This window comes from Balaenoptera borealis, assembly GCF_965194805.1.
Source record: "Balaenoptera borealis genome assembly, chromosome: 6".
Taxonomy (NCBI): Eukaryota; Metazoa; Chordata; class Mammalia; order Artiodactyla; family Balaenopteridae; genus Balaenoptera; species Balaenoptera borealis.
In genome coordinates, this window is record NC_138863.1 from 44100659 (window position 1) to 44115831 (window position 15173).

The following is a 15173-nucleotide window of genomic DNA, read 5'->3' on the forward strand; positions in this document are numbered from 1 at the left end:
TTCCAGTGTTTCCTTTTTTCCCTGTTATCTTTTAACCCAAATTTCCCAACTCCTTACACAGACTATTTTGGAAATTAGAAGACATAGTTTTAGTGCAAATAATGCCTTTTTAAAAGAAGTTGTAAGCACCCACAACATTTTTATGCTTAGTGACTTGATGCCAACTATATATATTCATGGATGGATGTGTATATCTGGATCTATAAATGTCATTTGTATATTCATATACATTCGTACACCAGATTTCCAAATCTAGTAGTTTCCCCTCACCTCCAAGGAACACACCACTCCTGACATTTCGATAGCATAGCCTAAGTGTACAGTTCCATCATGGGAGTTTGTATTATATATAAGTTTATGGTAAAGTTAAAAATACGGGTCTTGATAGTTTTCTTCCAGTGATATTATCTTTTGCTAGGAAAGATGAAAATATAAGCAATCAGTGCTTTTCTGTGGAAAGGAAGGAGAATTAGGTCTAGATAAGAATAAGCAGCATCTCAGGCTTAACAAACTTTTCTGGAAATTTTTTTTTCCCTGCTCTGCAGAGAACCTCTAGCATGGTACATGGGTCTGGCTGCTGAAAGAAGTGTCCATGCAAATCTCATTCTCTATTTTCTGTAATCACCACCTGAAATATGTAAGTAAAGCACACAGTCTAATGTATCTTAATGTTCATCCTCATACTTTAAAATAAGCATTATTTCTTGGTGAGTATACTTGAGAAGTTTTCTATTTAAACTGCGTATACATATGATACCAATTTTTAAAAATCTTGTGTGTATTCACATATATAGGAACAAAAATCTATATGTATGTTTACCAAGATGTCGACGATGGTTTTCTTTCAGTGGTATGACTTTTCTTTATACTTATCTCTATTTTTTACAACGATTATTGATTTCTTTAATGTTCAGAAAATTATTAATTAAGCACAAAATATTACGCAAAGCCTTTTCAAATGGCATCCCTTGTCTCTCTGATTCACTGGAGTTTGTAGCTACTTCTATTCATTCAATAAATATTTAATGAATACCTACTATGTGCAAGGTCCTGTGCTAATGGCTGTCAGATAAATAGTTTTACTATTTTACAAAGCTCAAGCCTGTCAGCTAACAGATATTCACGGAGTGCCTGCTCTGTGTTCACAGCTGCCCAGTAGGAGTTCTGGATACAGTGGTGAACAAGATAGTGTTCTGTCTCCAGGAGCTTATACGCTATAAACACGTAAACAATAAATAACAGTGGTCAAGATGCATGTTATGAAGGACACTTTGAGGTAATGTCGCAGGTAGTAGCTGGGAGGCTGAGGCTGCTTTAGCTGAGAGTTTGTGGAAGCCCTCGCTGAAGAGGTCACATTTGGATTGAAGACTGAATATTAGATGGAGACACTTTGTGAAGATATGACCTCAAGCAGAAGGAACAGCAAGAGGGAAAGACCCAAGATGAGAACAAGCTTGGTATATTCAGGGAAAACAACAAAATTTGGCAGAGTACAGAGAAGGAAGAGAAGTAAGCAGAAGCCAGTAGGGCAGCCTTCCAGGCCACAGTACAGAATTTAGATTTGATTCTCTGTTGCAAAGAAAGGTCTTTGGTGAGTTCCAAGCAGAGAAGTGATGTTGCCTAGTTTGCATTCCAAAAAGATCCTGCTGGCTTCTGTGTCAACAATGGATTTGGGGGAGGCAAGTGTAGTGGCAGGGTGCTGTTGAGGACATAGCGAGAAGCTGCCACATAAGGATAATTGTGGAGGAGAGATACTGAAAACTTTAAAATGGGAGAATACTTCTTGGTTGGGGAAAAAAAAAAAAAATGTGCTCTACCATTGTATAGCTACTCTTCTCTTTTAACTTTTGTCTTTTAGAGTGTGGCTGAGATTACTATCATCTCTCAATATCCTTTCTCCTCTATTTTTGTAATAGAACCCCCTGAGTTCTAGCTAGACACATGGCCATTAGGTCGTCAACTACATTTCCCAGCTTTCCTTGCTACTGGGAGTGACCTCATGACTAAATTTAGACCACTGGGAAATGAAGTAATGTGTGCTCAGTCTAGATTATCTCCTTAAGGACATAGTCACTTGGTAAACTTTCTTCATTCTTCCCTTGGGCTGAAACTCAGACATGCATCAGCCCAGCTTTGACCCCGGGGCGTGAGAACATCACCCTAGGGCATGGTGGAGCACCAGATGGAAGGACCGACTTCCCTGAATGACCTCATGGGACAGCCCTCCGGCTGGCCCTCAATGCTCCTGTTCAATCTATATCATGTGAGAAAAAGAAAGTTCTTTCTTTTTAGAGCTGTGCTGTATTCTAGGGTCTTTTGGTTAGAACCGCTTATCCCATACCTTAAGTAAATGAGGAGCTTTGGGGAAGCCAAAAGAAGCATTTACAGCAGAGAAACCAGGGCATGGCAGATGTCTTTGGGCCGATCAGTGCCCCTTTGTCTGGAATAGGAAGAAAGCATAGCCAAATGAGAGAAAAACTATTTGGATACTAATCTGCTCCAAAGCCTTAGGGCCATACCCAAGCCTTGGGAGAGTCCTGACCGCCAGCTAAGATTTAGGGTGAGTAATAAAGGAACATTCCAATCATGAACTCTGTATAACATTAAGTTGTGATAAGCTGATAAAAAAGAAACTGAAAAATAACATAGACTCGTTTTTTGTTTTTTTTTTTATTCCTTTTTTTAATTTTTTATTTATTTATTTTTGGCTGTGTTGGGTCTTCGTTTCTGTGCAAGGGCTTTCTCTAGTTGCAGCGAGGGGGGGGCCACTCTTCATCGCGGTGTGCGGGCCTCTCACTATCACGGCCTCTCTTGCTGTGGAGCACAGGCTCCAGACGCGCAGGCTCAGTAGTTGTGGCTCACGGGCCCAGTTGCTCCGCGGCATGTGGGATCTTCCCAGACCGGGGCTCGAACCCGTGTGCCCTGCATTGGCAGGCAGATTCTCAACCACTGCACCACCAGGGAAGCCCCAAGCAGGCGGTTTCTTAACCACTGCACCACCAGGGAAGCCCTAGACTCGTTTTCTTTACCAGTTATTTTAAAGAAACTTTACATTTTGAATTAATTACTCCTAGTGAAGAAGTATGTATATACTACACACAAATGGAAAATACACCGAGTTCTATATCAATGGAGCACATTTACATGTGAGGCCTTGTTCCTCCATCTGTACTGGGTGGCTACAGCTAACTCTTCTCATCTGGTTACAGTGTGCCTTAATTTGGAACCTTACTAATTTTTTTAAAAAGCCCATCTCAAGGTTATGAAGGTTTACACACACACAAAACAAAATGAATTAAGTAATACTAATATTATGTTAGGTAAGAAAATAATCTTCAATATGGAAGAAACACAAGCTCCCTTAGAAAGGTTTTTTTTTTTTTTTTGAGGATTAAAAAAGAGAATGTATGTAAAGCAACCAGCAAAAAATATTGTTGTTGTTGTTAGTTTCTCCCTTTCCTAATACTCACTCAATTATTTGTCTTTCAAATTCCAAAATACTCTGAAATCTGCCATGAATCCCTGAAAGAATGACTAAATGATCATTCTCCGTAAGCTGGCAATTTGGCTTTTCTACATCACTCAATATAGGATGGAAGTGAAATGTGGGAGAGAAGGGACACTAATATTTATGGAGCATCTGCCATGTGTACACTTTAGGTTGGTTATTTCCTCTGATGTTAATAATTCAATGTGGTGATACCATCATTCTTTTTTTTTAATTATTGCAGTAGTTAATTTACAATATTGTGTTAGTTTCAGGTGTCCAGCAAAGTGATTCATTTATATTTTTTTCACATTATATTCCATTAAAGGTTATTACAAGGTTATAGTTCCCTGTGCTATACAGTAAATCTTTGTTGCTTATCTATTTTATGTATAGTAGTTTGTATCTGTTAATCCCATACTTTTTTTAAATTTTTAAAAAATTTTATTGCAGTATAGTTGATTTACAATGTTGTGTTAGTTTCAGGTGTACAGCAAAGTGAATCAGCTATACATATACATATATCCACTCTTTTTTTAGATTCTTTTCCCATATAGGTCATTACAGAGTACTGAGTAGAGTTCCCAGTGCTATACAGTAGGTCCTTATTAGTTATCTATTTTATATATAGTAGTGTGTTTATGTCAACCCCAATCTCCCAATTTATCCCTCCCCCCCCAACACCCCCCCTTACTCCCTGGTGACCATAAGTTTGTTTTCTACATCTGTAACTTTGTTTCTGTTTCGTATATAGGTTCATTTGTACCCTTTTTTTAGATTCCACATATAAGTGATATCATATCCCATACTCTTAATTTGCCCCTCACTCCCTCCCTCCCTCCCTCCCTCCCTCTCCCCTTTGGTAACCATAAGTTTGTTCTCTATGTCTGTGAGTCTGTTTCTGTTTTGTATATACATTCATTTGTATTATTTTTTTAGATTCCATGTATGTGATGTCATATAGTGTTTATCTTTCTCTGTCTGACTTACTTCACTAAGTATAATATCCTCTAGGTCAATCCATGTTGCTGCAAATGGCAATATTTCATTCTTTTTTATGGCTGAGTAATATTCCATTGTGTGTGTGTGTGTGTGTGTGTGTGTATACACACACACTTACACATACTTGGGTTGTTTCCATGCCTTGGCTATTGTAAATAGTGCTGCTATAAACATTGGTGTGCCTTTATCTTTTCAAATTAGAGTTTTTGTTTTTTCCAGATATGTACCCAGGAGTGGGATTGCTGGTCCTGCGGCAGCTCTATTTTAGTTTTTTAAGGAACCTCCATACTGTTCTCCATAGTGGCTGCACTAATTTACATTCCCACCAACAGTGCAGGAGGGTTCCCTTTTCTCCACACCCTCTCCAGCATTTATTGTTTATAGATTTTTTTGATGATGGTCATTCTGACCGGTGTGAGGTGTAGTTTTGATCTGCATTGTAGTTTTGATCTGCATTTCTCTAATACTTAGTGATGTTGAGCATCTTTCCATGTGCCTGTTGGCCATCTGTAAGTCTTCTTTGGAAAAATGTCTATTTAGGTCTTCTGCCCACTTTTTGTTTGGGTTGTTTGTATTTTCAATATTGAGCTGTATAAGCTGTTTGTATATTTTGGATACTAACTTCTTGTTGGTCGCATCATTTGCAAATATTTTCTCCCATTCCATAGGTTGTCTTTTCATTTTGTTGATAGTTTCCTTTGCTGTGCAAAAGCTTTTGAGTTTGATTAGGTCCCATTTGCTTTTTTTTGCTTTTATTTCTTTTGCCTTGGGAAACTGATCTAAGAAAATATTGCTACGATTTATGTTGGAGAATGTTAAACATCATTCCTATTTTAACAATAAAGAAACCACATTGACAGAGGTTAAATTCCTTACTCAGTCACATAACTAATAAGTGGTTGTTAACGGTTGAGCTACAGTTCAAACTCAGAGCTGTGTGACTCCAAAGCTTCCCTTTCTGGCTGTACCTCTGGAGTGGTCTAAGCCTCATGGTACACAGGATGCAAGGTTGTATGTGACAGTCCCAAACATAGTAGTGGACCCCAAAACCACTTCCTACTCTCAATTTTCTTTTTTAATCCCAGGCAGAACTAATCATTTCCTCCTCTGTATTCCCATTTAACATCTTATATACACATCCATATGTAGAGTAACTATTGGTTTACAGACCTATTCATGGTTGCCTTCACTAGACTGACAGCTTTTCATCAAACATTTAGGCAAACATTTTGGCATCTGTGTACTCTTCGTGTCTAGTATAATACCTGCAGGTAGCAGACACCTAATGAATGTTTATTGAATCATCCACAGATTCCCAAACAGCAATAACGTAGCATCATCCAGTTGCCCATGACCATCGCCAGGACCGTCTCTGAGTTATCTTCAGTCTAGGCCCCCAAGCTTTGTGAGGTTTCCATGAGCAGCAGGTATCACACGTGTGTGAAGACATGTGAAGCACTGCCTGTCAGAACTGTCACACATTGACTAATATAAACAAAAACCTTTTGAAGTTGTGCTTTATGGTAACTGCAGAAACCTTTCTTAGTAAATGAGAAAACAGCTTTTTCACTCTGCCTTGGTTCGATGCATTAAAATGTTCTGAAGGGCAGCACATGTGCACACACACATGCACACACACCTACACACACAGTGAGAGCTAGCATTATCCCTACAGGATCAGGGACCTCCTGAACTGTAATCTCACCACATGGGGGCTGAATCACAATAGTAAACATAAGAGGAGCTTTCTCAACAAATTCTTTAAACATATTCATAGCTGTCAGCAACGATATTAGATTTAATTAGGCAACCCTGATTTGTGCCGCATACAATCTTTAATTAGATTCTTTGTTGTACACATTTTGTCACCACTGAGGAAAGGTCATTAAGAGGCACACTCTCCTGTAGGTAATCGCACCCTGGACCCTATAAGCATGACAGTAACTGGCAAAGAAAATACACAGCTTCTTCCCTTGCATGGTAATACAAAGGGAACAAATAGTGCCTGAATCTTACTCATTTCCAATTTTGTCAAAATGTTCTTTGTACAATCTTGCTGAGTCCATAAGAGCATATAACAGAATTATCACTATCAGTTTGACAACACTAGGCAGAAAGGTAAAAAGCAAGCATCATTTCTGTAGAGCTCTGTGCTGTGATTGTTGTTTTACAATCCAGACTGTTGTTCAATGTGGGGATAGTGTCAAGAACTATGGAAGAGTCTGATATCGTACTCTACTTGCAAGCTGACAAGTTAGCCTGCCATAGTTTCATGTATTCTGGTAGAAGAAATAAGAAAATAAGAAGAAATCAGAGACAAAGGACAGCTTATTATTCACAGCAATAGTAGGTGAACCAACTGTGCTGGCCTGGGGTTGCCATTAGGAGAAAAGTTAAAGCATCTTACCTGGGAATGGTCAGAGAAGAATCCTAAATTTTCTAATTAGGATTATATAACTTCCTACCCCTTTCATCCTAATCATTACCCAGGAAGCAGCTGAGAGAAACTGATCCCCTTCTGGGGAAAGTTGCATTCAATGATCTAATTGTCTGAGTAAGGTGTGTGGACCAGGAGGAGGTGAGGGAGGTAGAGTTGGAAACATTGTTGAGTCAATTATCGAGGACGCCATTCCAAAGCTCAACAATACCAGATGCCCATGGATGTCAGGAGGCATGGAAGGTCCATCAGATAGCTTGACTATCAGTCCATCGTTGAGTAGCTTGTGATAAAAAGCACACCATTGTCAGACTGTAAATGTCCAGACAGCCAAAAACTTGACCTGGATTAGTTTCAAGGACCACAATAGTGTTGCCAGAGTTGGCAGATCAGACTGGAACAGAAATAGCATAACCTGAAAAAGTATCAACAGCCCTGAGACCCCATGGATAGCCCTGGGAAGGGACCAAAGGTCAAATGTAGTTCTTCTGCCAGGAGTTGGTAGGGTTGGTGGCCCACATGATGTGTCCTTCCTTGTGCAAGACAGATGGGTCAACTTTTGGCAGGTGTTCCAAGTCTGGCATGCAGCAGTAATCTCTGTGCCAGAAACTAGAGGCCTTTACTTTGTGCCCAGCCTACGATGCTTCCATAGTAAGTGTTTCCATGTCTGGTACAGTGATGGATCCAGGCAAGGATGGTAAGAATCTGGACAGTAACAGCTTAATCAGCAGCTTGAGTCAAGTCAGTCTCGCCAGAGAACAGACTCTTAGCATGGGCTTGATCCAGACAGTTCTGTCGGCAGCCCCAATTTATTCCCACAGATTGCAGCCCCAAAGAGGGTGTCTCCAACCTGCCATTCTTTAGTTTCTAAGAGGCAGATCAAATAGCTAGACCACTGGCAACAGCCCAAGAGTCGGTAAAAAAATATAACAAGGTTCTTCAAGGATAGTATTATCTAGAACTATGAGGACAGCCTTGAGTTCTGCCCAGTGAGTGGAGCAACTTCATTCTCTTTTGGTTTTTGCATCACAGCACTGAAGTTGAACAGCCATAGCAGCCCAGTGAATACCACCAGGTTTCAGATAAATGGAATAAGTAGACCCAGGCATTTAGGGAAACTGCTGTGAATTGACAGCCCTGTAAGGGCCAGTGAGTTTGCTTCAGTTGACATAATGGGGCATAGAGTTTCCCCCAAAGGAATAGGTACCACTTTTACATGTAAAGCCTAGATGTTGCTGAGGCCAAGCTGGCTGTGTTTTTGAATATGCCATTTTCATTTGACAAGTGAAGCTTGTTGGGACTGTCCCCCTTTCTTAGTCATTGAATCTGAGTTGACTCACCCAAAAATAGAAATATCATATCAGAGAGTCACAAGGTTTCCATGGGTTAGACATTCAGTTTTGATAAGAGCACAGTAGCAAGCTAATAGCTACTTTTCAAAAAGAATGTTTCTGGTAGTTGCATCAGGGAAGTAATGAATCCAAAACCCCAAGGGAGCATCCCTGGGTGGAGACAGCCTCCTTTTGCTAGAGGCACCAATCAAAAAATCATCAGTCACAGAGGACAGGGGAATATTGACCTCCATCTCTAACTGTTTCTCCATAATGTGGCTGAGGTCAGAAGGGTAGGGGGACATCATTTCCTCATTCTCATTCATCAGCATTGTAAACCCAATCCAGAGTAGTAAGAGCCTGGATCCTAGTCAATGCCACATCTGTGGTCTCCCACAGGAGTTCTTCTGTCTCAGAAAAATCTCTCCATGAAGGCCAATGCTTGCTTATAGAAGCCAGGACCCACTGCAAAAGAAGTTGAGACCTTTTACTGTCATCTCCAAATGGATCTAAAGTTAGCATTGTAGATTGCAGGAGGATTTGAACTATGAGAAAGCCCAGCTGTTGTCATTCTTCCTTGATAAGCATTACACACCCCATTCCCTCCACTCCCAGGCAAATCAGCCAAAGCTCTATTGATTTGTCTGGTTTTTGCCTACAACGATAGCAGTTTTCCTTCCTTTCATGCTCAATGTGGATTTGGGTCTTTGTAACTTGTCTTAATGGAAGTGGAACCTTCTGCCCACCCGAGATGAATCTTAGTACCTACTAGCTGTTACAATGGGGCAGATTTGAGGTTGACCCCTGGGTCGATGAGGAAGTTCCCCCACCTGGAGGAGAGTTAGCAACAAGCAGGGCCCTGGTCAGGCACCTGTCTCTGAAACTCCTTCCTGACAACTCAGCCTGCAACCACCTTCCCAATTCCTTCTCTTTAACAGGCAATAAAGTAAAAAACAAACAGACAAACAAAAGCATTTATCTTCCAGTTGGCCATAACATTTGGTCAACTCCCTGCTGATTCCCTTGAACTTTCCTCAAATCCTGTTAATTGGCCTGGGAGGCACTCATGCTTTCTCGTTCAGAAAGCCAAGTCTTTGTCAGCATCCCACCATCATTGTCCAAACTGCCAAGAACTGTGAAGGGTCTGACATTTACCCTGCTTGCAAACTAAAATTTTAGCCTGCCATAGTGTCATGGATGCTAATAGAAAGCCTGCGATTCCTAGGCCAGAGATGCGGTTTATTACAGCACTAACCACAACCTGAGCATCAGCATTTTTATATCCGTTCCTAATTCCCACGGAATGCAAATAGGATCAGGTAACATCCGCCCATGCAGTAGGTTGTGTTACAGAAGGACCCCAAGCTCAGGGAACCGGCATCTTTATATAATGGCCCATAAGTATGCCTGCCCTTTGTTCCAGAGAGAGACACTACCTCTCACTTCCAAGGCGCTTCGCTATACAAACATCCTTTTAAAGGAAAAAAGGGCAAGTCAGTGCTTTGACTCACAGGTGTGCAGAAATATGAGAAACCCTCAGAGAATTGCCTCCATTAGCAAAAAGCAATAACTAGCAACAACAGTATGGGAGTGGCACTCAAACACCCGTGACTAGGAATTGAGGCCACAGCTCATGTCATTCTGTGGATGATATACCTGAAGGTATTGGGAGCTTATGATTACACAGATAAATTTTCAACCTTCTGCAAGAGGTTAAAATAAAAATCCTCACAAGAAGAGGAAGAATCTGAGAATTTCAGGCATCGAAGTGACAGTAGAAGTCAAGGCATTTTTTTTTATACTAGATTAAATTCAAGAGCTATTGAAAATTGTTGAAGCAGTATGATGGGTATCTGGGGCTTCTTTTTACTGTTCACTCTATTTCTATGTGTTTAAAATTTTTTGTAATAATTTTAAAAAAATTTTAATTTAACAGTGTGAAAATAACGAAATTCTCCGTTGAAGAGAAAGTGCTTAGGATAAAAACTTCTAATGGTTGAAGTTGGTATAGAATGTTTCTCCCCCAGAAAACCTGTGGTAGGAAGAAGAAAAATATTCAAGTATTTCATCTATAGATATTACTGAAATTGACATTTAGTTTTAGAAATACTTGATATATTTTGAATACGGGGACAAAGACCTGGGATGAAAGAAAGTTGAACAACTGAATTTTACTAGATGATTAACTGCTGAGGATCTAACATATAACCCAAACATCTCTAAGATTCCAGTGTTCACTGAGCAGAACAAAAAGGAGGGACTTGCAAATGTTTACAGCAGAGGCTGCTTCTGTATAGCAAATGGAATCAAAACAAACAGTAAGGGGAGTCTAGTCATTCATTCTTGCATTGAGTATCAACCAAGTGTCAGCACTGGGCCAGGTGAGTGTATCTAAAAAGAGAACAGGTTTAAAGATTTTTTTTTTTAAGAGGGGGAATAAACTCATGATCTTCAGTGTTTTTCTAAAAATTGTATTAACCTTATATTGTGATAGTTCTTGTATTATTTAGGATTTGAACATATTTGGGGAAAGGAAATAGAGAATGAAATCTGAAAGGGGACAGGTACAGGTGATACAGATCTGAACTGATGAAGATAAAATGCAAAGATACCTCATCAAGCTTGGAAAATGGATAGAAAAGTATGCAGTAACTCTCTGCACGGGCCACAAGATGACAGTGAGTGAGTCTTGGGCAAATTAACCTAAAGTGTGATTATAAGATGATCATCTCTGAATTATTTGAGTCATTAGAAACCCTGGCAATAGAATCCGTTATTGTCTTGTTCCTCTGGCCCCTGTTTTATAGCTGCCTCAACCCCACATCCCAAGAAAGGCAGAGAAGGGTCAGTAGGCTCTAAATTAAGAATTAATAGGAAGATTAAAATCCCTTAGGAAGATGATTGCTGAGAAAGGATATTATCAAAATTTGTAAAACCTTGGTGAAGCCCAGGAGTGCTGTATAATACTGTACAGTTGCACCCAGCAGGGGCACCAGGCAAGGGCATGGTGAGGGGGAGGGAGTCGGGAGGGGACCAAGCTGGGAGCGAAACCTAGCCATGCTCTGCTCACGGAGCCGTGCACCTGGCACAAGGCTGCATCTGCCTGAAAGACGGAGCACCCTTTCCTCAACTGAGTGCCCAGAGGGGGTGCTTTTTTCTTATGTGCATAAAGCTCTGTCTGTGCTAGCTCCGCTCTAGTGTGAGAACATCCTCAAATCCTGGAATGTTTCAGGGCATCCACTGAAATTCTATGAAAGTAGTTTAAAGATAAATAAAAGATGGCATTACTTTATACAGTGGGTAGTAAACATATGGAACTCATTATCCTCAAGATGTTGCGTAGTCCACAAATATAAATAGGATAAAGAAAGATTTAGATAAATTCATGCTTGTTAGATTCACATGAGCTGCTAGAGCGTTGTTAGAAACACACAGGGAACGTCTCCAAATGCTTTCAGGGAAAACACCATGTTTATCTTCAAAATGTCCTGTAGTGCCAGTGCCATGAATTGAACAGGCAGATCTCTGGCTCTCCAGGTTTCTCAGCATCCATAATACTCAAGTTTTCCAAATAACTGAGGGCTGAGCTTCTGTATCATAAGGATTTTCTTTACATTAACAAATTGTGTAAAAATTTTTTCTCAGTGGTGGTATGAAGTTTTATGTGATCTTAAACTGAGTTTGCCAAACTTAACCTTTTCTTGAGAACTTGGAAATGTCATGACAAATGTGCATTTTTGTACTGGGCTGTAAGAGTAATATTTTTGTACTGGGCTATAAGTGTACCCAGGGCATCAACTCAGATGTGTGGCGCTATTTGACTCTCACCTATTCCCACAGAGTTACTGTGGTTTGTTCTTTTCATTTCTTTCAATATTTGTGCTTACTTTACATAAAAATTTTAATCTTCTCTCCTGTTCTTCAAGCTTCTGTTTTCACTCTTGTCAGTGGGCTTGCAGGGAAAACCCTTTCACTCCTAATATGCTGCTCCCACCTCTTTGACTTCAGAGGAAAGCATCCTACTCTCCTCTGTGTCATGTCACCTCAGCTGTGACACAGACCTTACCTTAATTCACTACAGCCCTCAGAGACCAGGCTGCACTTTTAACAAGCTTAGCTGAAGGTTGGGGAGTAACGGAAGAGAAGTACATTTTAGTACTGCTGCTGGATTTGGCTACCAGATGAGCTTACTCTGAACCCAGCAAGGTTCAGACCCATTCTGAGTCTTCCACAAAGATATGCCTGTTTAGTTCCCATCCCTGTCCAGCTCAATCCAACACCAGAAGCAGGTCAAAGGTATCCACAACTCCAAGCACAAGCCCACTGCCAAGCTCCAGACATGGGAAGATGTTTCCTCCCTCCAGTTCAAGGCCCATTTCTCCAATCATCATTCATTGGTGCCAGCATCTTATTACTTTCCTAAGATGACAGACCAACAGAATCATGAACTTGTCCCATGGTACCCAGTAGGATAATGCATCAAAACACAACAGTGCAACATCAGTACATCCTAGATTATTTGACCTTATGTAGCCCACAGACATGAGCCCTACCAAGTGCAATTCTGTCCTTGGTGTAGTCTGTCCACTAGTGTGAGATGCATGTCTTGTCTACTCATCCTTCATGCAATCTCCAGATTTTGCTTCTGAGCAAGGGTGCACACAAATCTCCAAATGAATAAGTGGTACTTTTCAGGCATGATTTAGTCTAGATAATAAATATTTATCAAAGGGAAAATACAATGTGTGGAGATGCAATTCTGCATATTACAAAACAGGCATTTGTTGTTAGGTTATAAAACAAAGATGTTTAGCAACTCGGAGTCACCCTTATTGAAAGTCACCAGCTCAGAACAAGGCCTTTGCTTAGGTTTGACACCTAAATGACTCATTCCGATGATTTTCCCAAAATAAGAGAACAGTCTACCCTGAAGGTGAATTCTAGCTGCCATCTCTAGGGAGGAAAAAGCTGTCTATAGCTTTTAAATCACAGAGCTTTCTCCCTCCTTCTGTCCATCAAGTTTTCAAAGATCTTCAAGCCTGAGTTTCAGTGCAATTTCCTCCATAGGTAAGCATGCTATTTAATAGATTCTAAAACACCCTTGGGCTTCCCTGGTGGCGCAGTGGTTGCGAATCTGCCTGCCAATGCAGGGGAAATGGGTTCGAGCCCTGGTCTGGGAAGATCCCACATGCCGCGGAGCGACTAGGCCCGTGAGCCACAACTACTGAACCTGCACGTCTGGAGCCTGTGCTCCGCAACGAGAGAGGCCACGATAGTGAGAGGCCCACGCACCGCGATGAAGAGTGGCCCCCGCTTGCCGTAACGAGAGAAAGCCCTCGCACAGAAACAAAGACCCAACACAGCCAAAAATAAAAATAATTAATTAATTAATTAATTTTAAAAAAAGAAAAGAATGAGGTTCTCATTTAAAAAAAAATAATAACACCCTTATTTTATTTTATTCATTTAAATTTTTACATTTCAGCATCTCTGAAATCAGGACACATAATCTGTGACAATCACATTTTGCCAAGCAGCATTCATGACATAGTTGCCTACATCGTGAGAAATTAGTCCATTAAAAAATGAGCTTGCTGAAAATATAGTGACTTGGTTGTTCCCATCAGGGCCTGACTGGACAACTGCACAGCTTCAGACAGCAAATTGTTCGTGGATATCTGAGCTAGGAGTATAAACCTGTTGTCTGAATACCTTCCAGCAACTTCCAGGAGGATTCATAAAGCTCCAGATTTAAAACTTGCATAATGGGTGTTACTGGCTTGAGGAAAAGTCATTGAGATAATAATGAACACTCTTTTAAGAAATGCTGCCTCACCCATGCTCTTGGTGGCATAGTGTCTATGGAAAACCACAGATACCAGTGATTCTGAATTCAAAAGTGATTCAGAAGCACAGGCCTCTAAATGTGCAGAAGTTTTAGAGAGTACTTTTTTTTTTACTGAAATATAGTTTACTTACAATGTTGTGTTAACTTCTGCTATACAGCAAAGTGATTTAGTTATGCATATATATACATTCTTTTTCATATTCACTTCCATTATGGTTTATCACAGGATATTAAATATAGTTCCTCGTGCTATATGGTAGGACCTTACTGTTTATCCATTCTGCATATAAGAGTTTGCATCTGCTAACCCCAAACTCCCAGTCCACCCCTCCCTCACCTTCCCCCTTGGCAACCACAAGTCTGTTCTCTATGTCTGTGAGTCTCTTTCTGTTTCGTAGATGTATTCATTTGTGTCATATTTTAGATTCCACATATAAGTGATATCATATGGTAATTGTCTTTCTCTTTCTGACTTACTTCACTTAGCATGATAATCTTTAGGTCCATCCACGTTGCTGCCTTATTGCATTATGGCATTATTGCATTCTTTTTTACGGTTGAGTAGTATTCCATTGTATATATATGCACCACATCTTCTTTATCCATTCACCTGTCAATGGACATTTAGGTTGTTTCCATGTCCTGGCTATTGTTAATAGTGCTGCTATGAACATTGGGGTGCATGTATCTTTTTGAATTAGAGTTTTGTCCAGATATATGCCCAGGAGTGGGATTGCTGGATCATATAGCAATATAGCATATATTTTTCATTTTTTGAGGAACCTCCATACTGTTTTCCACAGTGGCTGCACCAGCTTACATTGCTACCAACAATGTACGAGGGTTCCCTTTTCTCCACACCCTCTCCAGGATTTGTTATATGTAGACTTTTTAATGAGGGCCATTCTGACTGGTGTGAAGTGGTACCTCATTGTAATTTTGATTTGCATTTCTTTTAGAGATTACTTTAACCAATTTATTTTGATTAATTTACCCTCTTCATTATGCAAAAGAGTGATAAATGATTTTTTTAATCTGTTGTCCAAATAACTCGTTCTGTGTTATAAG

The 15173-nt window shown here is 40.2% G+C and overlaps 1 protein-coding gene across 1 annotated transcript in view; it reads left to right on the forward strand.

Moving 5' to 3' along the window:
* Positions 1–544: 544 nt before the first annotated feature.
* The window catches only part of NEMP2 (nuclear envelope integral membrane protein 2), an 89838-nt gene continuing 75209 nt past the window's right edge, over positions 545–15173 (forward strand). The window contains exon 1 of the mRNA XM_082397393.1: positions 545–637. The gene's annotated coding sequence lies outside the window, so the exon portion shown is untranslated. The remainder of the gene's footprint in view (positions 638–15173) is intronic.